Source organism: Chiloscyllium plagiosum, unplaced genomic scaffold (genome assembly GCF_037043375.1).
Source record: "Chiloscyllium plagiosum isolate Xiang-an unplaced genomic scaffold, Cpla_swu_hap1 HiC_scaffold_84, whole genome shotgun sequence".
Lineage (NCBI taxonomy): Eukaryota > Metazoa > Chordata > Chondrichthyes > Orectolobiformes > Hemiscylliidae > Chiloscyllium > Chiloscyllium plagiosum.
This window is the reverse complement of record NW_028270223.1, coordinates 239,758-265,153: the sequence shown is the minus strand read 5'-3', so window position 1 is coordinate 265,153 and position 25,396 is coordinate 239,758. Positions and strand designations below refer to the sequence as shown.

Below are 25,396 nucleotides of genomic sequence, written 5' to 3'. Positions count from 1 at the left end.
CCATCGCAGTCTGTGGCACAAACATTTAGTCTGTTCGACTGCTCACGGGAGAGGTAGTATTGTGAAACACTGCAGAAACGAACGACTTCCTTACTTTAGCTCCGACTGACCATACTCTGCGAAATTTTCCCAGATCCTCTGCTGAGAATTTTTGCTGCTGGAAGTTACCTCAGAAACCCTGTTAAATCGAAATGTATTGAGCGAATCGCAAAACAGAAAGCATTTAACACGGAACACAAACAAACTGGCATATCTCATGCATTTTCAGACACAGAGATGCAGGAATGCTAAATGTGATACAGTCCGAGGGCATGAGTCATAAAGTAATCTCACAACTAACAACAGGGCATTTCCAAACGACTCTTTCAAAAAGCTCAACTTGCCTGGGATGGCAGAACTGTTTGCGATTTTCCGAGCGGGAGGCTCATGACAGTAGAGACATTTTGAAATATTTGGCAGTATCCCACACCACAGTTAGTTCCCTGGGAAGCAAACCCCTTTTACTTTTGTTTTCAACATCAATATACAGTGGGCACCGAAACAGCATTTTAACAAGCTGCAGCGTTGAAGTTGATCAGCAGAAATGGCAGTGGTGGGATTCGAACCCACGCCCCTTTCGAGACTGGAACCTGGATCCAGCGCCTTAGACCGCTCGGCCACACTACCAGCCGGCCGCGCGCTCTTATTTTCTTGTATTTCCAATTGTGCTCCTGCATAACAACAGATGCAAAGTCACATGATAAGGGTTCCATGATTCCTCTCGGACTCGCACAGCTGCTGGGATGTCCTCTCGGACTGGCACAGCTACAATGTCAATTTCGCAGCAGATATTGATAGCCCATCAATCCAGACAAAAATCAATGGTAAACTGAGTCTATCTTCTCAGACTCTTTTCAGCTACAAATGTATCTGTGAGTGCTTAAGAATATGGGTTCGCTTATGATTTGGTCAAATAACCATGAGCTGCTTGACATTACTGCAATTTCGATTCTCGCTTTGCTAAATGATTTCACCCATTGCTCGAAACAGGACGACTTTCACGTTTACACGGAACACCAAACACACCGGACTACAGGGAAAATGCACAAACCTGAGCAGGCCGTAATCCACATCATACCGTGCAGCATAGTTTCAGTCACTGTGTCTGTTTTTTTTTTCAGAATAAGAGTCCCAAAGAATGTTCTCCACCCGAAAACCGGAGGTAACATTACAATCCGAGAACGACAGATCACATTGTGAGGATGCTCTGACCTCGGAGCCAGTTCTAGAAGCGACTTTCCTTGCCTTTTACCTTAACCGTGCAATGTGCTGCAGAGATGTTCTCACCTGGACATGAGCCACATGGATACCAACTGCGTTGGAAACCTATGTGGGAATCGACGACAAGCGACTCGATAAATTTTGTTAAATTCCATGGTGCTTTTTAGAAATGCAGTTTCTGTTCACCTCAATCAAAACGTCAGTTTCTGAACATAGTAACAGAAGTCACAAGGTAATTACCTCACCGCACCCCCCACTCCGGAAGAGGTGCTAACTGCCCTTGAGTGCTTTTTGTTCTCGCTGTGAATAGCTTTCACGCCTGAGTCACCTTCACGTCTCTGGTTGCTGAGTGAATCACAAAGAAGGAATTTCACCAGAGCTGCAACTGCCTCACTTCTCCACTCGCCCTCCCCGTTTACATTTTCCTGCTCGTCAGTAATTTAAAGAAAACCAAATGGATGCGATGTCATTCTGTAGCCTCTCTGTCGATTCCTCCGTTTCAGTTCCAACATGACTTAGATCTCGGGGCGGACCTTAATACTAGCGACGCTATGAATGCGCAAGTCGAAAGGTTCCTCTGAGAGTGCAATTTCTTTCATTGCTGTTGCTGATTGAATGAGCCACTAACGTGCGAATTGCTCCAAAACATGATTCAGGATATCTGGTGCCAATTCTCGCACGTTGAATCACGATTGACAGCTTCCAAATGAGGTCTTTCTGAGACGACCTTGGGGTACATTTGACAAACAGACAAGTTCAGGAATTCGTGGTGCGCTGTGACACCAGAGCATCTGCTTCTTTCCTGTCTTTGAACCGAGCCGCCTGCGCAAGGAAGGCAAATGCGGTACTGCTTTTCGTGGAAGGATCAGAAGGCGGTAACTACACTCTCCAACAGAATGGCATATGATCAGAACCAGGTTGGAGAAAAACTTAACAACGCTTTGCACTGTAATTAAATGGAATTGCATTACATTTCACTCCCAGAGCAGATTTGTTCAAGCAAATTCGAAGGCTGGTTTGCAGATGGGAAAGCATGCAAGAAAGCTCAGCTCTTGTCCATGTAAAAGGCTGCAGTTGAAGAACAAAGCAGTTTCTGCCCAGTTTCGAACTGGGGACCTTTCGCGTGTGAGGCGAACGTGATGACCACTACACTACAGAAACAAGCCGGAGTCGGCAGTGCTGCGACTCAATGGCGTCCAACACTGAAAGTTGAATCCGTTCTTCGTTTCACCTTTTTGTTTCCAATCGCTCGTTGTTGTCCAGCGTAATTGACATCTTGAAAACGTAAAAAAAAAGACACGTTAAATTGATGACAAAATATAGACAAAGCTGTCGTCGATGTTTGTACCGTAGGGCGAGGTGGAATAGGCTGGGACGACTTTCCCTGCAGCGTTACAGCTGCGACATGACCTTATGGAAGGGTGGTTAACTGAGTTTTACCCAAGTTGGTGTGAGTTGAAAACTCGAGAGCATAGCTTTAAGGTGATTGGGCTGAAAGTGACAAAGGACCTGAGGCACATTTCCCACAAAGAAGGTTGTGCGTGTTTGGAATGATCTACCAGAGGAAGTGGAGGAGGCTATTACACTCAGAAAATTGCAAAGGTAATCGGGTGAGTTTCTGGATATGATGCGTTTAGAGGGATTGGGGCCAAATGCTGGGGAACGGGACTTGTTTAATTTTGGCGATGTGGTGAGCACGGATGAGGTCCACCGAAGTATCTTTTTCCACGATGTACCCCAATTACGTCATGTTACCGGCTTTAAAGGATTACTTTTTAGCGGAGTTTGCCATCGCAGTCTGTGGCACAAACATTTAGTCTGTTCGACTGCTCACGGGAGAGGTAGTATTGTGAAACACTGCAGAAACGAACGACTTCCTTACTTTAGCTCCGACTGACCATACTCTGCGAAATTTTCCCAGATCCTCTGCTGAGAATTTTTGCTGCTGGAAGTTACCTCAGAAACCCTGTTAAATCGAAATGTATTGAGCGAATCGCAAAACAGAAAGCATTTAACACGGAACACAAACAAACTGGCATATCTCATGCATTTTCAGACACAGAGATGCATGAATGCTAAATGTGATACAGTCCGAGGGCATGAGTCATAAAGTAATCTCACAACTAACAACAGGGCATTTCCAAACGACTCTTTCAAAAAGCTCAACTTGCCTGGGATGGCAGAACTGTTTGCGATTTTCCGAGCGGGAGGCTCATGACAGTAGAGACATTTTGAAATATTTGGCAGTATCCCACACCACAGTTAGTTCCCTGGGAAGCAAACCCCTTTTACTTTTGTTTTCAACATCAATATACAGTGGGCACCGAAACAGCATTTTAACAAGCTGCAGCGTTGGAGTTGATCAGCAGAAATGGCAGTGGTGGGATTCGAACCCACGCCCCTTTCGAGACTGGAACCTGGTTCCAGCGCCTTAGACCGCTCGGCCACACTACCAGCCGGCCGCGCCTTCTTATTTTCTTGTATTTCCAATTGTGCTCCTGCATAACAACAGATGCAAAGTCACATGATAAGGGTTCCATGATTCCTCTCGGACTCGCACAGCTGCTGGGATGTCCTCTCGGACTGGCACAGCTACAATGTCAATTTCGCAGCAGATATTGATAGCCCATCAATCCAGACAAAAATCAATGGTAAACTGAGTCTATCTTCTCAGACTCTTTTCAGCTACAAATGTATCTGTGAGTGCTTAAGAATATGGGTTCGCTTATGATTTGGTCAAATAACCATGAGCTGCTTGACATTACTGCAATTTCGAATCTCGCTTTGCTAAATGATTTCACCCATTGCTCGAAACAGGACGACTTTCACGTTTACACGGAACACCAAACACACCGGACTACAGGGAAAATGCACAAACCTGAGCAGGCCGTAATCCACATCATACCGTGCAGCATAGTTTCAGTCACTGTGTCTGTTTTTTTTTTCAGAATAAGAGTCCCAAAGAATGTTCTCCACCCGAAAACCGGAGGTAACATTACAATCCGAGAACGACAGATCACATTGTGAGGATGCTCTGACCTCGGAGCCAGTTCTAGAAGCGACTTTCCTTGCCTTTTACCTTAACCGTGCAATGTGCTGCAGAGATGTTCTCACCTGGACATGAGCCACATGGATACCAACTGCGTTGGAAACCTATGTGGGAATCGACGACAAGCGACTCGATAAATTTTGTTAAATTCCATGGTGCTTTTTAGAAATGCAGTTTCTGTTCACCTCAATCAAAACGTCAGTTTCTGAACATAGTAACAGAAGTCACAAGGTAATTACCTCACCGCACCCCCCACTCCGGAAGAGGTGCTAACTGCCCTTGAGTGCTTTTTGTTCTCGATGTGAAGAGCTTTCACGCCTGAGTCACCTTCACGTCTCTGGTTGCTGAGTGAATCACAAAGAAGGAATTTCACCAGAGCTGCAACTGCCTCACTTCTCCACTCGCCCTCCCCGTTTACATTTTCCTGCTCGTCAGTAATTTAAAGAAAACCAAATGGATGCGATGTCATTCTGTAGCCTCTCTGTCGATTCCTCCGTTTCAGTTCCAACATGACTTAGATCTCGGGGCGGACCTTAATACTAGCGACGCTATGAATGCGCAAGTCGAAAGGTTCCTCTGAGAGTGCAATTTCTTTCATTGCTGTTGCTGATTGAATGAGCCACTAACGTGCGAATTGCTCCAAAACATGATTCAGGATATCTGGTGCCAATTCTCGCACGTTGAATCACGATTGACAGCTTCCAAATGAGGTCTTTCTGAGACGACCTTGGGGTACATTTGACAAACAGACAAGTTCAGGAATTCGTGGTGCGCTGTGACACCAGAGCATCTGCTTCTTTCCTGTCTTTGAACCGAGCCGCCTGCGCAAGGAAGGCAAATGCGGTACTGCTTTTCGTGGAAGGATCAGAAGGCGGTAACTACACTCTCCAACAGAATGGCATATGATCAGAACCAGGTTGGAGAAAAACTTAACAACGCTTTGCACTGTAATTAAATGGAATTGCATTACATTTCACTCCCAGAGCAGATTTGTTCAAGCAAATTCGAAGGCTGGTTTGCAGATGGGAAAGCATGCAAGAAAGCTCAGCTCTTGTCCATGTAAAAGGCTGCAGTTGAAGAACAAAGCAGTTTCTGCCCAGTTTCGAACTGGGGACCTTTCGCGTGTGAGGCGAACGTGATGACCACTACACTACAGAAACAAGCCGGAGACGGCAGTGCTGCGACTCAATGGCGTCCAACACTGAACGTTGAATCCGTTCTACGTTTCACCTTTTTGTTTCCAATCGCTCGTTGTTGTCCAGCGTAATTGACATCTTGAAAACGTAAAAAAAAAAGACACGTTAAATTGATGACAAAATATAGACAAAGCTGTCGTCGATGTTTGTACCGTAGGGCGAGGTGGAATAGGCTGGGACGACTTTCCCTGCAGCGTTACAGCTGCGACATGACCTTATGGAAGGGTGGTTAACTGAGTTTTACCCAAGTTGGTGTGAGTTGAAAACTCGAGAGCATAGCTTTAAGGTGATTGGGCTGAAAGTGACAAAGGACCTGAGGCACATTTCCCACAAAGAAGGTTGTGCGTGTTTGGAATGATCTACCAGAGGAAGTGGAGGAGGCTATTACACTCAGAAAATTGCAAAGGTAATCGGGTGAGTTTCTGGATATGATGCGTTTAGAGGGATTGGGGCCAAATGCTGGGGAACGGGACTTGTTTAATTTTGGCGATGTGGTGAGCACGGATGAGGTCCACCGAAGTATCTTTTTCCACGATGTACCCCAATTACGTCATGTTACCGGCTTTAAAGGATTACTTTTTAGCGGAGTTTGCCATCGCAGTCTGTGGCACAAACATTTAGTCTGTTCGACTGCTCACGGGAGAGGTAGTATTGTGAAACACTGCAGAAACGAACGACTTCCTTACTTTAGCTCCGACTGACCATACTCTGCGAAATTTTCCCAGATCCTCTGCTGAGAATTTTTGCTGCTGGAAGTTACCACAGAAACCCTGTTAAATCGAAATGTATTGAGCGAATCGCAAAACAGAAAGCATTTAACACGGAACACAAACAAACTGGCATATCTCATGCATTTTCAGACACAGAGATGCATGAATGCTAAATGTGATACAGTCCGAGGGCATGAGTCATAAAGTAATCTCACAACTAACAACAGGGCATTTCCAAACGACTCTTTCAAAAAGCTCAACTTGCCTGGGATGGCAGAACTGTTTGCGATTTTCCGAGCGGGAGGCTCATGACAGTGGAGACATTTTGAAATATTTGGCAGTATCCCACACCACAGTTAGTTCCCTGGGAAGCAAACCCCTTTTACTTTTGTTTTCAACATCAATATACAGTGGGCACCGAAACAGCATTTTAACAAGCTGCAGCGTTGGAGTTGATCAGCAGAAATGGCAGTGGTGGGATTCGAACCCACGCCCCTTTCGAGACTGGAACCTGGATCCAGCGCCTTAGACCGCTCGGCCACACTACCAGCCGGCCGCGCCTCCTCATTTTCTTGTATTTCCAATTGTGCTCCTGCATAACAACAGATGCAAAGTCACATGATAAGGTTTCCATGATTCCTCTCGGACTCGCACAGCTGCTGGGATGTCCTCTCGGACTGGCACAGCTACAATGTCAATTTCGCAGCAGATATTGATAGCCCATCAATCCAGACAAAAATCAATGGTAAACTGAGTCTATCTTCTCAGACTCTTTTCAGCTACAAATGTATCTGTGAGTGCTTAAGAATATGGGTTCGCTTATGATTTGGTCAAATAACCATGAGCTGCTTGACATTACTGCAATTTCGATTCTCGCTTTGCTAAATGATTTCACCCATTGCTCGAAACAGGACGACTTTCACGTTTACACGGAACACCAAACACACCGGACTACAGGGAAAATGCACAAACCTGAGCAGGCCGTAATCCACATCATACCGTGCAGCATAGTTTCAGTCACTGTGTCTGTTTTTTTTTCAGAATAAGAGTCCCAAAGAATGTTCTCCACCCGAAAACCGGAGGTAACATTACAATCACATTGTGAGAATGCTCTGACCTCGGAGCCAGTTCTAGAAGCCACTTTCCTTGCCTTTTACCTTAACCGTGCAATGTGCTGCAGAGATGTTCACACCTGGACATGAGCCACATGGATACCAACTGCGTTGGAAACCTATGTGGGAATCGACGACAAGCGACTCGATAAATTTTGTTAAATTCCATGGTGCTTTTTAGAAATGCAGTTTCTGTTCACCTCAATCAAAACGGCAGTTTCTGAACATAGTAACAGAAGTCACAAGGTAATTACCTCACCGCACCCCCCACTCCGGAAGAGGTGCTAACTGCCCTTGAGTGCTTTTTGTTCTCGATGTGAAGAGCTCGGAGCCAGTTCTAGAAGCCACTTTCCTTGCCTTTTATCTTAACCGTGCAATGTGCTGCAGGGATGTTCACACCTGGACATGAGCCACATGGATACCAACTGCGTTGGAAACCTATGTGGGAATCGACGACAAGCGACTCGATAAATTTTGTTAAATTCCATGGTGCTTTTTAGAAATGCAGTTTCTGTTCACCTCAATCAAAACGACAGTTTCTGAACATAGTAACAGAAGTCACAAGGTAATTACCTCACCGCACCCCCCACTCCAGAAGAGGTGCTAACTGCCCTTGAGTGCTTTTTGTTCTCGATGTGAAGAGCTTTCACGCCTGAGTCACCTTCACGTCTCTGGTTTCTGAGTGAATCACAAAGAAGGAATTTCACCAGAGCTGCATCTGCCTCACTTCTCCACTCGCCCTCCCCGTTTACATTTTCCTGCTCGTCAGTAATTTAAAGAAAACCAAATGGATGCGATGTCATTCTGTAGCCTCTCTGTCGATTCCTCCGTTTCAGTTCCAACATGACTTAGATCTCGGGGCGGACCTTAATACTAGCGACGCTATGAATGCGCAAGTCGAAAGGTTCCTCTGAGAGTGCAATTTCTTTCATTGCTGTTGCTGATTGAATGAGCCACTAACGTGCGAATTGCTCCAAAACATGATTCAGGATATCTGGTGCCAATTCTCGCACGTTGAATCACGATTGACAGCTTCCAAATGAGGTCTTTCTGAGACGACCTTGGGGTACATTTGACAAACAGAAAAGTTCAGGAATTCGTGGTGCGCTGTGACACCAGAGCATCTGCTTCTTTCCTGTCTTTGAACCGAGCCGCCTGCGCAAGGAAGGCAAATGCGGTACTGCTTTTCGTGGAAGGATCAGAAGGCGGTAACTACACTCTCCAACAGAATGGCATATGATCAGAACCAGGTTGGAGAAAAACTTAACAACGCTTTGCACTGTAATTAAATGGAATTGCATTACATTTCACTCCCAGAGCAGATTTGTTCAAGCAAATTCGAAGGCTGGTTTGCAGATGGGAAAGCATGCAAGAAAGCTCAGCTCTTGTCCATGTAAAAGGCTGCAGTTGAAGAACAAAGCAGTTTCTGCCCAGTTTCGAACTGGGGACCTTTCGCGTGTGAGGCGAACGTGATGACCACTACACTACAGAAACAAGCCGGAGTCGGCAGTGCTGCGACTCAATGGCGTCCAACACTGAAAGTTGAATCCGTTCTTCGTTTCACCTTTTTGTTTCCAATCGCTCGTTGTTGTCCAGCGTAATTGACATCTTGAAAACGTAAAAAAAAAGACACGTTAAATTGATGACAAAATATAGACAAAGCTGTCGTCGTTGTTTGTACCGTACGGCGAGGTGGAATAGGCTGGGACGACTTTCCCTGCAGCGTTACAGCTGCGACATGACCTTATGGAAGGGTGGTTAACTGAGTTTTACCCAAGTTGGTGTGAGTTGAAAACTCGAGAGCATAGCTTTAAGGTGATTGGGCTGAAAGTGACAAAGGACCTGAGGCACATTTCCCACAAAGAAGGTTGTGCGTGTTTGGAATGATCTACCAGAGGAAGTGGAGGAGGCTATTACACTCAGAAAATTGCAAAGGTAATCGGGTGAGTTTCTGGATATGATGCGTTTAGAGGGATTGGGGCCAAATGCTGGGGAACGGGACTTGTTTAATTTTGGCGATGTGGTGAGCACGGATGAGGTCCACCGAAGTATCTTTTTCCACGATGTACCCCAATTACGTCATGTTACCGGCTTTAAAGGATTACTTTTTAGCGGAGTTTGCCATCGCAGTCTGTGGCACAAACATTTAGTCTGTTCGACTGCTCACGGGAGAGGTAGTATTGTGAAACACTGCAGAAACGAACGACTTCCTTACTTTAGCTCCGACTGACCATACTCTGCGAAATTTTCCCAGATCCTCTGCTGAGAATTTTTGCTGCTGGAAGTTACCTCAGAAACCCTGTTAAATCGAAATGTATTGAGCGAATCGCAAAACAGAAAGCATTTAACACGGAACACAAACAAACTGGCATATATCATGCATTTTCAGACACAGAGATGCATGAATGCTAAATGTGATACAGTCCGAGGGCATGAGTCATAAAGTAATCTCACAACTAACAACAGGGCATTTCCAAGCGACTCTTTCAAAAAGCTCAACTTGCCTGGGATGGCACAACTGTTTGCGATTTTCCGAGCGGGAGGCTCATGACAGTAGAGACATTTTGAAATATTTGGCAGTATCCCACACCACAGTTAGTTCCCTGGGAAGCAAACCCCTTTTACTTTTGTTTTCAACATCAATATACAGTGGGCACCGAAACAGCATTTTAACAAGCTGCAGCGTTGGAGTTGATCAGCAGAAATGGCAGTGGTGGGATTCGAACCCACGCCCCTTTCGAGACTGGAACCTGGATCCAGCGCCTTAGACCGCTCGGCCACACTACCAGCCGGCCGCGCCTTCTTATTTTCTTGTATTTCCAATTGTGCTCCTGCATAACAACAGATGCAAAGTCACATGATAAGGGTTCCATGATTCCTCTCGGACTCGCACAGCTGCTGGGATGTCCTCTCGGACTGGCACAGCTACAATGTCAATTTCGCAGCAGATATTGATAGCCCATCAATCCAGACAAAAATCAATGGTAAACTGAGTCTATCTTCTCAGACTCTTTTCAGCTACAAATGTATCTGTGAGTGCTTAAGAATATGGGTTCGCTTATGATTTGGTCAAATAACCATGAGCTGCTTGACATTACTGCAATTTCGAATCTCGCTTTGCTAAATGATTTCACCCATTGCTCGAAACAGGACGACTTTCACGTTTACACGGAACACCAAACACACCGGACTACAGGGAAAATGCACAAACCTGAGCAGGCCGTAATCCACATCATACCGTGCAGCATAGTTTCAGTCACTGTGTCTGTTTTTTTTTTCAGAATAAGAGTCCCAAAGAATGTTCTCCACCCGAAAACCGGAGGTAACATTACAATCCGAGAACGACAGATCACATTGTGAGGATGCTCTGACCTCGGAGCCAGTTCTAGAAGCGACTTTCCTTGCCTTTTACCTTAACCGTGCAATGTGCTGCAGAGATGTTCTCACCTGGACATGAGCCACATGGATACCAACTGCGTTGGAAACCTATGTGGGAATCGACGACAAGCGACTCGATAAATTTTGTTAAATTCCATGGTGCTTTTTAGAAATGCAGTTTCTGTTCACCTCAATCAAAACGTCAGTTTCTGAACATAGTAACAGAAGTCACAAGGTAATTACCTCACCGCACCCCCCACTCCGGAAGAGGTGCTAACTGCCCTTGAGTGCTTTTTGTTCTCGATGTGAAGAGCTTTCACGCCTGAGTCACCTTCACGTCTCTGGTTGCTGAGTGAATCACAAAGAAGGAATTTCACCAGAGCTGCAACTGCCTCACTTCTCCACTCGCCCTCCCCGTTTACATTTTCCTGCTCGTCAGTAATTTAAAGAAAACCAAATGGATGCGATGTCATTCTGTAGCCTCTCTGTCGATTCCTCCGTTTCAGTTCCAACATGACTTAGATCTCGGGGCGGACCTTAATACTAGCGACGCTATGAATGCGCAAGTCGAAAGGTTCCTCTGAGAGTGCAATTTCTTTCATTGCTGTTGCTGATTGAATGAGCCACTAACGTGCGAATTGCTCCAAAACATGATTCAGGATATCTGGTGCCAATTCTCGCACGTTGAATCACGATTGACAGCTTCCAAATGAGGTCTTTCTGAGACGACCTTGGGGTACATTTGACAAACAGACAAGTTCAGGAATTCGTGGTGCGCTGTGACACCAGAGCATCTGCTTCTTTCCTGTCTTTGAACCGAGCCGTCTGCGCAAGGAAGGCAAATGCGGTACTGCTTTTCGTGGAAGGATCAGAAGGCGGTAACTACACTCTCCAACAGAATGGCATATGATCAGAACCAGGTTGGAGAAAAACTTAACAACGCTTTGCACTGTAATTAAATGGAATTGCATTACATTTCACTCCCAGAGCAGATTTGTTCAAGCAAATTCGAAGGCTGGTTTGCAGATGGGAAAGCATGCAAGAAAGCTCAGCTCTTGTCCATGTAAAAGGCTGCAGTTGAAGAACAAAGCAGTTTCTGCCCAGTTTCGAACTGGGGACCTTTCGCGTGTGAGGCGAACGTGATGACCACTACACTACAGAAACAAGCCGGAGTCGGCAGTGCTGCGACTCAATGGCGTCCAACACTGAACGTTGAATCCGTTCTACGTTTCACCTTTTTGTTTCCAATAGCTCGTTGTTGTCCAGCGTAATTGACATCTTGAAAACGTAAAAAAAAAAGACACGTTAAATTGATGACAAAATATAGACAAAGCTGTCGTCGATGTTTGTACCGTAGGGCGAGGTGGAATAGGCTGGGACGACTTTCCCTGCAGCGTTACAGCTGCGACATGACCTTATGGAAGGGTGGTTAACTGAGTTTTACCCAAGTTGGTGTGAGTTGAAAACTCGAGAGCATAGCTTTAAGGTGATTGGGCTGAAAGTGACAAAGGACCTGAGGCACATTTCCCACAAAGAAGGTTGTGCGTGTTTGGAATGATCTACCAGAGGAAGTGGAGGAGGCTATTACACTCAGAAAATTGCAAAGGTAATCGGGTGAGTTTCTGGATATGATGCGTTTAGAGGGATTGGGGCCAAATGCTGGGGAACGGGACTTGTTTAATTTTGGCGATGTGGTGAGCACGGATGAGGTCCACCGAAGTATCTTTTTCCACGATGTACCCCAATTACGTCATGTTACCGGCTTTAAAGGATTACTTTTTAGCGGAGTTTGCCATCGCAGTCTGTGGCACAAACATTTAGTCTGTTCGACTGCTCACGGGAGAGGTAGTATTGTGAAACACTGCAGAAACGAACGACTTCCTTACTTTAGCTCCGACTGACCATACTCTGCGAAATTTTCCCAGATCCTCTGCTGAGAATTTTTGCTGCTGGAAGTTACCTCAGAAACCCTGTTAAATCGAAATGTATTGAGCGAATCGCAAAACAGAAAGCATTTAACACGGAACACAAACAAACTGGCATATCTCATGCATTTTCAGACACAGAGATGCATGAATGCTAAATGTGATACAGTCCGAGGGCATGAGTCATAAAGTAATCTCACAACTAACAACAGGGCATTTCCAAACGACTCTTTCAAAAAGCTCAACTTGCCTGGGATGGCAGAACTGTTTGCGATTTTCCGAGCGGGAGGCTCATGACAGTAGAGACATTTTGAAATATTTGGCAGTATCCCACACCACAGTTAGTTCCCTGGGAAGCAAACCCCTTTAACTTTTGTTTTCAACATCAATATACAGTGGGCACCGAAACAGCATTTTAACAAGCTGCAGCGTTGGAGTTGATCAGCAGAAATGGCAGTGGTGGGATTCGAACCCACGCCCCTTTCGAGACTGGAACCTGGATCCAGCGCCTTAGACCGCTCGGCCACACTACCAGCCGGCCGCGCCTTCTTATTTTCTTGTATTTCCAATTGTGCTCCTGCATAACAACAGATGCAAAGTCACATGATAAGGGTTCCATGATTCCTCTCGGACTCGCACAGCTGCTGGGATGTCCTCTCGGACTGGCACAGCTACAATGTCAATTTCGCAGCAGGTATTGATAGCCCATCAATCCAGACAAAAATCAATGGTAAACTGAGTCTATCTTCTCAGACTCTTTTCAGCTACAAATGTATCTGTGAGTGCTTAAGAATATGGGTTCGCTTATGATTTGGTCAAATAACCATGAGCTGCTTGACATTACTGCAATTTCGATTCTCGCTTTGCTAAATGATTTCACCCATTGCTCGAAACAGGACGACTTTCACGTTTACACGGAACACCAAACACACCGGACTACAGGGAAAATGCACAAATCTGAGCAGGCCGTAATCCACATCATACCGTGCAGCATAGTTTCAGTCACTGTGTCTGTTTTTTTTTTCAGAATAAGAGTCCCAAAGAATGTTCTCCACCCGAAAACCGGAGGTAACATTACAATCCGAGAACGACAGATCACATTGTGAGGATGCTCTGACCTCGGAGCCAGTTCTAGAAGCGACTTTCCTTGCCTTTTACCTTAACCGTGCAATGTGCTGCAGAGATGTTCTCACCTGGACATGAGCCACATGGATACCAACTGCGTTGGAAACCTATGTGGGAATCGACGACAAGCGACTCGATAAATTTTGTTAAATTCCATGGTGCTTTTTAGAAATGCAGTTTCTGTTCACCTCAATCAAAACGTCAGTTTCTGAACATAGTAACAGAAGTCACAAGGTAATTACCTCACCGCACCCCCCACTCCGGAAGAGGTGCTAACTGCCCTTGAGTGCTTTTTGTTCTCGATGTGAAGAGCTTTCACGCCTGAGTCACCTTCACGTCTCTGGTTGCTGAGTGAATCACAAAGAAGGAATTTCACCAGAGCTGCAACTGCCTCACTTCTCCACTCGCCCTCCCCGTTTACATTTTCCTGCTCGTCAGTAATTTAAAGAAAACCAAATGGATGCGATGTCATTCTGTAGCCTCTCTGTCGATTCCTCCGTTTCAGTTCCAACATGACTTAGATCTCGGGGCGGACCTTAATACTAGCGACGCTATGAATGCGCAAGTCGAAAGGTTCCTCTGAGAGTGCAATTTCTTTCATTGCTGTTGCTGATTGAATGAGCCACTAACGTGCGAATTGCTCCAAAACATGATTCAGGATATCTGGTGCCAATTCTCGCACGTTGAATCACGATTGACAGCTTCCAAATGAGGTCTTTCTGAGACGACCTTGGGGTACATTTGACAAACAGACAAGTTCAGGAATTCGTGGTGCGCTGTGACACCAGAGCATCTGCTTCTTTCCTGTCTTTGAACCGAGCCGCCTGCGCAAGGAAGGCAAATGCGGTACTGCTTTTCGTGGAAGGATCAGAAGGCGGTAACTACACTCTCCAACAGAATGGCATATGATCAGAACCAGGTTGGAGAAAAACTTAACAACGCTTTGCACTGTAATTAAATGGAATTGCATTACATTTCACTCCCAGAGCAGATTTGTTCAAGCAAATTCGAAGGCTGGTTTGCAGATGGGAAAGCATGCAAGAAAGCTCAGCTCTTGTCCATGTAAAAGGCTGCAGTTGAAGAACAAAGCAGTTTCTGCCCAGTTTCGAACTGGGGACCTTTCGCGTGTGAGGCGAACGTGATGACCACTACACTACAGAAACAAGCCGGAGTCGGCAGTGCTGCGACTCAATGGCGTCCAACACTGAACGTTGAATCCGTTCTACGTTTCACCTTTTTGTTTCCAATAGCTCGTTGTTGTTCAGCGTAATTGACATCTTGAAAACGTAAAAAAAAAAAGACACGTTAAATTGATGACAAAATATAGACAAAGCTGTCGTCGATGTTTGTACCGTAGGGCGAGGTGGAATAGGCTGGGACGACTTTCCCTGCAGCGTAACAGCTGCGACATGACCTTATGGAAGGGTGGTTAACTGAGTTTTACCCAAGTTGGTGTGAGTTGAAAACTCGAGAGCATAGCTTTAAGGTGATTGGGCTGAAAGTGACAAAGGACCTGAGGCACATTTCCCACAAAGAAGGTTGTGCGTGTTTGGAATGATCTACCAGAGGAAGTGGAGGAGGCTATTACACTCAGAAAATTGCAAAGGTAATCGGGTGAGTTTCTGGATATGATGCGTTTAGAGGGATTGGGGCCAAATGCTGGGGAACGGGACTTGTTTAATTTTGGCGATGTGGTGAGCACGGATGAGGTCCACCGAAGTATCTTTTTCCACGATGTACCCCAATTACGTCATGTTACCGGCTTTAAAGGATTACTTTTTAGCGGAGTTTGCCATCGCAGTCTGTGGCACAAACATTTAGTCTGTTCGACTGCTCACGGGAGAGGTAGTATTGTGAAACACTGCAGAAACGAACGACTTCCTTACTTTAGCTCCGACTGACCATACTCTGCGAAATTTTCCCAGATCCTCTGCTGAGAATTTTTGCTGCTGGAAGTTACCTCAGAAACCCTGTTAAATCGAAATGTATTGAGCGAATCGCAAAACAGAAAGCATTTAACACGGAACACAAACAAACTGGCATATCTCATGCATTTTCAGACACAGAGATGCATGAATGCTAAATGTGATACAGTCCGAGGGCATGAGTCATAAAGTAATCTCACAAATAACAACAGGGCATTTCCAAACGACTCTTTCAAAAAGCTCAACTTGCCTGGGATGGCACAACTGTTTGCGATTTTCCGAGCGGGAGGCGAACACGATCATGACAGTAGAGACATTTTGAAATATTTGGCAGTATCCCACACCACAGTTAGTTCCCTGGGAAGCAAACCCCTTTAACTTTTGTTTTCAACATCAATATACAGTGGGCACCGAAACAGCATTTTAACAAGCTGCAGCGTTGGAGTTGATCAGCAGAAATGGCAGTGGTGGGATTCGAACCCACGCCCCTTTCGAGACTGGAACCTGGATCCAGCGCCTTAGACCGCTCGGCCACACTACCAGCCGGCCGCGCCTCCTCATTTTCTTGTATTTCCAATTGTGCTCCTGCATAACAACAGATGCAAAGTCACATGATAAGGGTTCCATGATTCCTCTCGGACTCGCACAGCTGCTGGGATGTCCTCTCGGACTGGCACAGCTACAATGTCAATTTCGCAGCAGATATTGATAGCCCATCAATCCAGACAAAAATCAATGGTAAACTGAGTCTATCTTCTCAGACTCTTTTCAGCTACAAATGTATCTGTGAGTGCTTAAGAATATGGGTTCGCTTATGATTTGGTCAAATAACCATGAGCTGCTTGACATTACTGCAATTTCGAATCTCGCTTTGCTAAATGATTTCACCCATTGCTCGAAACAGGACGACTTTCACGTTTACACGGAACACCAAACACACCGGACTACAGGGAAAATGCACAAACCTGAGCAGGCCGTAATCCACATCATACCGTGCAGCATAGTTTCAGTCACTGTGTCTGTTTTTTTTTTCAGAATAAGAGTCCCAAAGAATGTTCTCCACCCGAAAACCGGAGGTAACATTACAATCCGAGAACGACAGATCACATTGTGAGGATGCTCTGACCTCGGAGCCAGTTCTAGAAGCGACTTTCCTTGCCTTTTACCTTAACCGTGCAATGTGCTGCAGAGATGTTCTCACCTGGACATGAGCCACATGGATACCAACTGCGTTGGAAACCTATGTGGGAATCGACGACAAGCGACTCGATAAATTTTGTTAAATTCCATGGTGCTTTTTAGAAATGCAGTTTCTGTTCACCTCAATCAAAACGTCAGTTTCTGAACATAGTAACAGAAGTCACAAGGTAATTACCTCACCGCACCCCCCACTCCGGAAGAGGTGCTAACTGCCCTTGAGTGCTTTTTGTTCTCGATGTGAAGAGCTTTCACGCCTGAGTCACCTTCACGTCTCTGGTTGCTGAGTGAATCACAAAGAAGGAATTTCACCAGAGCTGCAACTGCCTCACTTCTCCACTCGCCCTCCCCGTTTACATTTTCCTGCTCGTCAGTAATTTAAAGAAAACCAAATGGATGCGATGTCATTCTGTAGCCTCTCTGTCGATTCCTCCGTTTCAGTTCCAACATGACTTAGATCTCGGGGCGGACCTTAATACTAGCGACGCTATGAATGCGCAAGTCGAAAGGTTCCTCTGAGAGTGCAATTTCTTTCATTGCTGTTGCTGATTGAATGAGCCACTAACGTGCGAATTGCTCCAAAACATGATTCAGGATATCTGGTGCCAATTCTCGCACGTTGAATCACGATTGACAGCTTCCAAATGAGGTCTTTCTGAGACGACCTTGGGGTACATTTGACAAACAGACAAGTTCAGGAATTCGTGGTGCGCTGTGACACCAGAGCATCTGCTTCTTTCCTGTCTTTGAACCGAGCCGCCTGCGCAAGGAAGGCAAATGCGGTACTGCTTTTCGTGGAAGGATCAGAAGGCGGTAACTACACTCTCCAACAGAATGGCATATGATCAGAACCAGGTTGGAGAAAAACTTAACAACGCTTTGCACTGTAATTAAATGGAATTGCATTACATTTCACTCCCAGAGCAGATTTGTTCAAGCAAATTCGAAGGCTGGTTTGCAGATGGGAAAGCATGCAAGAAGGCTCAGCTCTTGTCCATGTAAAAGGCTGCAGTTGAAGAACAAAGCAGTTTCTGCCCAGTTTCGAACTGGGGACCTTTCGCGTGGGAGGCGAACGTGATGACCACTACACTACAGAAACAAGCCGGAGTCGGCACTGCTGCGACTCAATGGCGTCCAACACTGAAAGTTGAATCCGTTCTACGTTTCACCTTTTTGTTTCCAATCGCTCGTTGTTGTCCAGCGTAATTGACATCTTGAAAACGTAAAAAAAAAGACACGTTAAATTGATGACAAAATATAGACAAAGCTGTCGTCGATGTTTGTACCGTAGGGCGAGGTGGAATAGGCTGGGACGACTTTCCCTGCAGCGTTACAGCTGCGACATGACCTTATGGAAGGGTGGTTAACTGAGTTTTACCCAAGTTGGTGTGAGTTGAAAACTCGAGAGCATAGCTTTAAGGTGATTGGGCTGAAAGTGACAAAGGACCTGAGGCACATTTCCCACAAAGAAGGTTGTGCGTGTTTGGAATGATCTACCAGAGGAAGTGGAGGAGGCTATTACACTCAGAAAATTGCAAAGGTAATCGGGTGAGTTTCTGGATATGATGCGTTTAGAGGGATTGGGGCCAAATGCTGGGGAACGGGACTTGTTTAATTTTGGCGATGTGGTGAGCACGGATGAGGTCCACCGAAGTATCTTTTTCCACGATGTACCCCAATTACGTCATGTTACCGGCTTTAAAGGATTACTTTTTAGCGGAGTTTGCCATCGCAGTCTGTGGCACAAACATTTAGTCTGTTCGATTGCTCACGGGAGAGGTAGTATTGTGAAACACTGCAGAAACGAACGACTTCCTTACTTTAGCTCCGACTGACCATACTCTGCGAAATTTTCCCAGATCCTCTGCTGAGAATTTTTGCTGCTGGAAGTTACCTCAGAAACCCTGTTAAATCGAAATGTATTGAGCGAATCGCAAAACAGAAAGCATTTAACACGGAACACAAACAAACTGGCATATCTCATGCATTTTCAGACACAGAGATGCATGAATGCTAAATGTGATACAGTCCGAGGGCATGAGTCATAAAGTAATCTCACAAATAACAACAGGGCATTTCCAAACGACTCTTTCAAAAAGCTCAACTTGCCTGGGATGGCACAACTGTTTGCGATTTTCCGAGCGGGAGGCTCATGACAGTAGAGACATTTTGAAATATTTGGCAGTATCCCACACCACAGTTAGTTCCCTGGGAAGCAAACCCCTTTAACTTTTGTTTTCAACATCAATATACAGTGGGCACCGAAACAGCATTTTAACAAGCTGCAGCGTTGGAGTTGATCAGCAGAAATGGCAGTGGTGGGATTCGAACCCACGCCCCATTCGAGACTGGAACCTGGATCCAGCGCCTTAGACCGCTCGGCCACACTACCAGCCGGCCGCGCCTTCTTATTTTCTTGTATTTCCAATTGTGCTCCTGCATAACAACAGATGCAAAGTCACATGATAAGGGTTCCATGATTCCTCTCGGACTCGCACAGCTGCTGGGATGTCCTCTCGGACTGGCACAGCTACAATGTCAATTTCGCAGCAGATATTGATAGCCCATCAATCCAGACAAAAATCAATGGTAAACTGAGTCTATCTTCTCAGACTCTTTTCAGCTACAAATGTATCTGTGAGTGCTTAAGAATATGGGTTCGCTTATGATTTGGTCAAATAACCATGAGCTGCTTGACATTACTGCAATTTCGATTCTCGCTTTGCTAAATGATTTCACCCATTGCTCGAAACAGGACGACTTTCACGTTTACACGGAACACCAAACACACCGGACTACAGGGAAAATGCACAAACCTGAGCAGGCCGTAATCCACATCATACCGTGCAGCATAGTTTCAGTCACTGTGTCTGTTTTTTTTTTCAGAATAAGAGTCCCAAAGAATGTTCTCCACCCGAAAACCGGAGGTAACATTACAATCCGAGAACGACAGATCACATTGTGAGGATGCTCTGACCTCGGAGCCAGTTCTAGAAGCGACTTTCCTTGCCTTTTACCTTAACCGTGCAATGTGCTGCAGAGATGTTCTCACCTGGACATGAGCCACATGGATACCAACTGCGTTGGAAACCTATGTGGGAATCGACGACAAGCGACTCGATAAATTTTGTTAAATTCCATGGTGCTTTTTAGAAATGCAGTTTCTGTTCACCTCAATCAAAACGTCAGTTTCTGAACATAGTAACAGTAGTCACAACGTAATTACCTCACCGCACCCCCCACTCCGGAAGAGGTGCTAACTGCCCTTGAGTGCTTTTTGTTCTCGATGTGAAGAGCTTTCACGCCTGAGTCACCTTCACGTCTCTGGTTGCTGAGTGAATCACAAAGAAGGAATTTCACCAGAGCTGCAACTGCCTCACTTCTCCACTCGCCCTCCCCGTTTACATTTTCCTGCTCGTCAGTAATTTAAAGAAAACCAAATGGATGCGATGTCATTCTGTAGCCTCTCTGTCGATTCCTCCGTTTCAGTTCCAACATGACTTAGATCTCGGGGCGGACCTTAATACTAGCGACGCTATGAATGCGCAAGTCGAAAGGTTCCTCTGAGAGTGCAATTTCTTTCATTGCTGTTGCTGATTGAATGAGCCACTAACGTGCGAATTGCTCCAAAACATGATTCAGGATATCTGGTGCCAATTCTCGCACGTTGAATCACGATTGACAGCTTCCAAATGAGGTCTTTCTGAGACGACCTTGGGGTACATTTGACAAACAGACAAGTTCAGGAATTCGTGGTGCGCTGTGACACCAGAGCATCTGCTTCTTTCCTGTCTTTGAACCGAGCCGCCTGCGCAAGGAAGGCAAATGCGGTACTGCTTTTCGTGGAAGGATCAGAAGGCGGTAACTACACTCTCCAACAGAATGGCATATGATCAGAACCAGGTTGGAGAAAAACTTAACAACGCTTTGCACTGTAATTAAATGGAATTGCATTACATTTCACTCCCAGAGCAGATTTGTTCAAGCAAATTCGAAGGCTGGTTTGCAGATGGGAAAGCATGCAAGAAAGCTCAGCTCTTGTCCATGTAAAAGGCTGCAGTTGAAGAACTAAGCAGTTTCTGCCCAGTTTCGAACTGGGGACCTTTCGCGTGTGAGGCGAACGTGATGACCACTACACTACAGAAACAAGCCGGAGTCGGCAGTGCTGCGACTCAATGGCGTCCAACACTGAAAGTTGAATCCGTTCTACGTTTCACCTTTTTGTTTCCAATCGCTCGTTGTTGTCCAGCGTAATTGACATCTTGAAAACGTAAAAAAAAAGACACGTTAAATTGATGACAAAATATAGACAAAGCTGTCGTCGATGTTTGTACCGTAGGGCGAGGTGGAATAGGCTGGGACGACTTTCCCTGCAGCGTTACAGCTGCGACATGACCTTATGGAAGGGTGGTTAACTGAGTTTTACCCAAGTTGGTGTGAGTTGAAAACTCGAGAGCATAGCTTTAAGGTGATTGGGCTGAAAGTGACAAAGGACCTGAGGCACATTTCCCACAAAGAAGGTTGTGCGTGTTTGGAATGATCTACCAGAGGAAGTGGAGGAGGCTATTACACTCAGAAAATTGCAAAGGTAATCGGGTGAGTTTCTGGATATGATGCGTTTAGAGGGATTGGGGCCAAATGCTGGGGAACGGGACTTGTTTAATTTTGGCGATGTGTTGAGCACGGATGAGGTCCACCGAAGTATCTTTTTCCACGATGTACCCCAATTACGTCATGTTACCGGCTTTAAAGGATTACTTTTTAGCGGAGTTTGCCATCGCAGTCTGTGGCACAAACATTTAGTCTGTTCGACTGCTCACGGGAGAGGTAGTATTGTGAAACACTGCAGAAACGAACGACTTCCTTACTTTAGCTCCGACTGACCATACTCTGCGAAATTTTCCCAGATCCTCTGCTGAGAATTTTTGCTGCTGGAAGTTACCTCAGAAACCCTGTTAAATCGAAATGTATTGAGCGAATCGCAAAACAGAAAGCATTTAACACGGAACACAAACAAACTGGCATATCTCATGCATTTTCAGACACAGAGATGCATGAATGCTAAATGTGATACAGTCCGAGGGCATGAGTCATAAAGTAATCTCACAAATAACAACAGGGCATTTCCAAACGACTCTTTCAAAAAGCTCAACTTGCCTGGGATGGCACAACTGTTTGCGATTTTCCGAGCGGGAGGCGAACACGATCATGACAGTAGAGACATTTTGAAATATTTGGCAGTATCCCACACCACAGTTAGTTCCCTGGGAAGCAAACCCCTTTTACTTTTGTTTTCAACATCAATATACAGTGGGCACCGAAACAGCATTTTAACAAGCTGCAGCGTTGGAGTTGATCAGCAGAAATAGCAGTGGTGGGATTCGAACTCACGCCCCTTTCGAGACTGGAACCTGGATCCAGCGTCTTAGACCGCTCGGCCATACTACCAGCCGGCCGCGCCTCCTCATTTTCTTGTATTTCCAATTGTGCTCCTGCATAACAACAGATGCAAAGTCACATGATAAGGGTTCCATGATTCCTCTCGGACTCGCACAGCTGCTGGGATGTCCTCTCGGACTGGCACAGCTACAATGTCAATTTCGCAGCAGGTATTGATAGCCCATCAATCCAGACAAAAATCAATGGTAAACTGAGTCTATCTTCTCAGACTCTTTTCAGCTACAAATGTATCTGTGAGTGCTTAAGAATATGGGTTCGCTTATGATTTGGTCAAATAACCATGAGCTGCTTGACATTACTGCAATTTCGATTCTCGCTTTGCTAAATGATTTCACCCATTGCTCGAAACAGGACGACTTTCACGTTTACACGGAACACCAAACACACCGGACTACAGGGAAAATGCACAAATCTGAGCAGGCCGTAATCCACATCATACCGTGCAGCATAGTTTCAGTCACTGTGTCTGTTTTTTTTTTCAGAATAAGAGTCCCAAAGAATGTTCTCCACCCGAAAACCGGAGGTAACATTACAATCCGAGAACGACAGATCACATTGTGAGGATGCTCTGACCTCGGAGCCAGTTCTAGAAGCGACTTTCCTTGCCTTTTACCTTAACCGTGCAATGTGCTGCAGAGATGTTCTCACCTGGACATGAGCCACATGGATACCAACTGCGTTGGAAACCTATGTGGGAATCGACGACAAGCGACTCGATAAATTTTGTTAAATTCCATGGTGCTTTTTAGAAATGCAGTTTCTGTTCACCTCAATCAAAACGTCAGTTTCTGAACATAGTAACAGAAGTCACAAGGTAATTACCTCACCGCACCCCCCACTCCGGAAGAGGTGCTAACTGCCCTTGAGTGCTTTTTGTTCTCGATGTGAAGAGCTTTCACGCCTGAGTCACCTTCACGTCTCTGGTTGCTGAGTGAATCACAAAGAAGGAATTTCACCAGAGCTGCAACTGCCTCACTTCTCCACTCGCCCTCCCCGTTTACATTTTCCTGCTCGTCAGTAATTTAAAGAAAACCAAATGGATGCGATGTCATTCTGTAGCCTCTCTGTCGATTCCTCCGTTTCAGTTCCAACATGACTTAGATCTCGGGGCGGACCTTAATACTAGCGACGCTATGAATGCGCAAGTCGAAAGGTTCCTCTGAGAGTGCAATTTCTTTCATTGCTGTTGCTGATTGAATGAGCCACTAACGTGCGAATTGCTCCAAAACATGATTCAGGATATCTGGTGCCAATTCTCGCACGTTGAATCACGATTGACAGCTTCCAAATGAGGTCTTTCTGAGACGACCTTGGGGTACATTTGACAAACAGACAAGTTCAGGAATTCGTGGTGCGCTGTGACACCAGAGCATCTGCTTCTTTCCTGTCTTTGAACCGAGCCGCCTGCGCAAGGAAGGCAAATGCGGTACTGCTTTTCGTGGAAGGATCAGAAGGCGGTAACTACACTCTCCAACAGAATGGCATATGATCAGAACCAGGTTGGAGAAAAACTTAACAACGCTTTGCACTGTAATTAAATGGAATTGCATTACATTTCACTCCCAGAGCAGATTTGTTCAAGCAAATTCGAAGGCTGGTTTGCAGATGGGAAAGCATGCAAGAAAGCTCAGCTCTTGTCCATGTAAAAGGCTGCAGTTGAAGAACAAAGCAGTTTCTGCCCAGTTTCGAACTGGGGACCTTTCGCGTGTGAGGCGAACGTGATGACCACTACACTACAGAAACAAGCCGGAGTCGGCAGTGCTGCGACTCAATGGCGTCCAACACTGAACGTTGAATCCGTTCTACGTTTCACCTTTTTGTTTCCAATAGCTCGTTGTTGTTCAGCGTAATTGACATCTTGAAAACGTAAAAAAAAAAAGACACGTTAAATTGATGACAAAATATAGACAAAGCTGTCGTCGATGTTTGTACCGTAGGGCGAGGTGGAATAGGCTGGGACGACTTTCCCTGCAGCGTAACAGCTGCGACATGACCTTATGGAAGGGTGGTTAACTGAGTTTTACCCAAGTTGGTGTGAGTTGAAAACTCGAGAGCATAGCTTTAAGGTGATTGGGCTGAAAGTGACAAAGGACCTGAGGCACATTTCCCACAAAGAAGGTTGTGCGTGTTTGGAATGATCTACCAGAGGAAGTGGAGGAGGCTATTACACTCAGAAAATTGCAAAGGTAATCGGGTGAGTTTCTGGATATGATGCGTTTAGAGGGATTGGGGCCAAATGCTGGGGAACGGGACTTGTTTAATTTTGGCGATGTGGTGAGCACGGATGAGGTCCACCGAAGTATCTTTTTCCACGATGTACCCCAATTACGTCATGTTACCGGCTTTAAAGGATTACTTTTTAGCGGAGTTTGCCATCGCAGTCTGTGGCACAAACATTTAGTCTGTTCGACTGCTCACGGGAGAGGTAGTATTGTGAAACACTGCAGAAACGAACGACTTCCTTACTTTAGCTCCGACTGACCATACTCTGCGAAATTTTCCCAGATCCTCTGCTGAGAATTTTTGCTGCTGGAAGTTACCTCAGAAACCCTGTTAAATCGAAATGTATTGAGCGAATCGCAAAACAGAAAGCATTTAACACGGAACACAAACAAACTGGCATATCTCATGCATTTTCAGACACAGAGATGCATGAATGCTAAATGTGATACAGTCCGAGGGCATGAGTCATAAAGTAATCTCACAAATAACAACAGGGCATTTCCAAACGACTCTTTCAAAAAGCTCAACTTGCCTGGGATGGCACAACTGTTTGCGATTTTCCGAGCGGGAGGCGAACACGATCATGACAGTAGAGACATTTTGAAATATTTGGCAGTATCCCACACCACAGTTAGTTCCCTGGGAAGCAAACCCCTTTAACTTTTGTTTTCAACATCAATATACAGTGGGCACCGAAACAGCATTTTAACAAGCTGCAGCGTTGGAGTTGATCAGCAGAAATGGCAGTGGTGGGATTCGAACCCACGCCCCTTTCGAGACTGGAACCTGGATCCAGCGCCTTAGACCGCTCGGCCACACTACCAGCCGGCCGCGCC

General features: G+C 45.6%; 2 non-coding genes across 2 annotated transcripts; both read right to left on the bottom strand.

Annotated features, from left to right (window-relative positions):
* Positions 1-17,903: 17,903 nt before the first annotated feature.
* On the bottom strand, positions 17,904-17,976 carry trnag-ccc (transfer RNA glycine (anticodon CCC)). The gene has a single exon. It is a non-coding gene; the product is annotated as a tRNA-Gly (tRNA).
* A 1,211-nt stretch (positions 17,977-19,187) lies between these two features.
* trnal-cag (transfer RNA leucine (anticodon CAG)) lies at positions 19,188-19,269 on the bottom strand. The gene has a single exon. It is a non-coding gene; the product is annotated as a tRNA-Leu (tRNA).
* Between the last annotated feature and the right edge of the window lie 6,127 nt (positions 19,270-25,396).